The sequence below is a fragment of the Diceros bicornis genome, chromosome 18 (assembly GCF_020826845.1).
Source record: "Diceros bicornis minor isolate mBicDic1 chromosome 18, mDicBic1.mat.cur, whole genome shotgun sequence".
NCBI lineage: Eukaryota > Metazoa > Chordata > Mammalia > Perissodactyla > Rhinocerotidae > Diceros > Diceros bicornis.
The window spans coordinates 56,788,950-56,791,048 of NC_080757.1; positions in this window are offsets into that span (position 1 = coordinate 56,788,950).

Genomic DNA, 2,099 nt, shown 5'->3' on the forward strand with positions numbered 1-2,099 from the left:
CAGGAAAGCAGGAGAGGGGAGCAACCACCGGCCAGTTCCCCAACACATCAGAATGACATGCTTTCTTTCATGTCTGAGCAATCCTGAGATCCTGAGACCCGCCCCCCATGATACTCAGATCAAGAAGACCCTCAGGAGAAAAGGACAAAGGCACCTTGAAGTCCTAAGTTAGCGAAGTCAGAAAGGCTCTGATATACCTTTGAAGGATGCCCCTGTGTTTGTCCAGTGGAGTAAAATATTAGAGGTCTCTTTGTTAGCTGAGATTTAAAAATTTTTAGAACATGTAATGAAGTGCTATTGAATGAAGGGATGCTAACTTTCTTGTCAAGGTTCAGAGAGGTTTAGGGCCATGCCGAAAGCCACACAGCTAGTGAAGAGCCCAGCTGGGTGCTGGACTCAAGGCCCATGCTCTTTCCAGCTATCATACACAATTTCATAAAGGTCATTCTGGCTGTGGTTAGGACAGATCGGTTTGGCTGAAGTTGGGGAGGCCAGTGAAGAGACTATTGCAAGGGTCCGAGTGAGAGGGATAGGGGGAGGGGGCCCAGGGAGCGGAGCAGAGGGGACGGATGAGATAGGCATCCCCTCTCTCCAGAATTTGGCTAACACAGGCCCGAGATGTCCTCTCCATTTATGCTCCGGATTTGCCTCCCCTCACCCATTGGCTCCAGGGGGGCAAAGTCAGGAAGAGTCGGCTTGAGTGAGGTGAAGTTGAGGGGTTTTCCAGAGAAGGAGACCAGTGTCTCTTTGGTCTTCGGCAGTTGGTATTGATGGTGCAGAGTCACCACCTAGTGGCTGTAAGAGGTACTGCACCAAGGAACCTGGAGAAACGGCAACTCCTCTTTGCTCCCTCAACCTGCTTTCTCACCAGAAACCTGTCAGTCACGCCTAAATGGCAAGGGCATCAAAGCCAACGGCTCGCTCTTAAGAGGGCTTGTCAGTGTTAGTAAGATGCCAAAGCCTGCCTACCATTCCGGACATCATGCCAGGGAAGGCAACCAGTGACCCTCTATCTGGGTGATCGTGTGCTACGAGGCACACTGAGAGAGCTGCCTGCCACGCAAGGGAAATGCTGGGGCATCCAGGGTGGGGCTGATGGTGGTCAGACTCCAGGAGCCCAAGGGTACTTTTCATCTCTCTCTCCTCCTGCTGCTGTCCCGTCCCCCATGGCAGCCTTGAAATCTCAGCCTCACTCCCAGCAGCCCGCTCTTCACACATGCTCTTCTCAACCCTTATCAGCCTCCTCTGGGTCATTCTAGTCTCAGCCAAGCCTTGGTCATTCTGACTGGCCTATGGGAATGGACTTTGTTATCCCAGAGCCCATGTCACCTCCCATAGCTGGATCCTAGCTGGGCTCATCCTGCAGACCCCAGATCACTGCCACGCCTTCCCTCCCCCACCTTGGAGGCTGCAGTCGCTCTGGAAGGGCAGTCTGGGCTGGGGAAAAGGGCACTGGCTCTGGTGGCAAATACTCGGGTGTACCCAGCTCACCACTAACTAGCTGTTTGATGTGTGATGTTAGGCAATTTACCTAACCTTGAGACCTCCCCAGAGGCCCCACCCAGAAGCCATAAATGAAAAGATCGACAGATTTAACGACATAAAAGCTGTAAAGTTCTGTGCCATAAAAAGGTGCCCTAGACAAAGTTAAAAGCCAAGGAAAGAGGAGAAAGTATCTCCAAAGAGTGTAAGTGATAAAGGATCAATATCTAGAAACTAAAAAAGAGGTCCTACAAATCTATTTCTTTTTTTTTGTGTGTGTGTGAGGAAGATCAGCCCTGAGCTAACATCCATGCTAATCCTCCTCTTTTTGCTGAGGAAGACCCGCTCTGAGCTAACATCTATTGCCAATCCTTCTCCTCTTTTTTCCTCCCCAAAGCCCCAGTAGATAGTTGTATGTCATAGTTGCACACCCTTCTAGTTGCTGTATGTGGGACGCGGCCTCAGCATGGCTGGACAAGCGGTGCGTCGGTGCGCGCCCGGGACCCGAACCCGGGCCGCCAGTAGCAGAGCGCGCGCACTTAACCGCTAAGCCACGGAGCGGGCCCCAAATCAATTTCAAAATTACAAAATAATCTAAGGGAAAATTGGATAAAGGA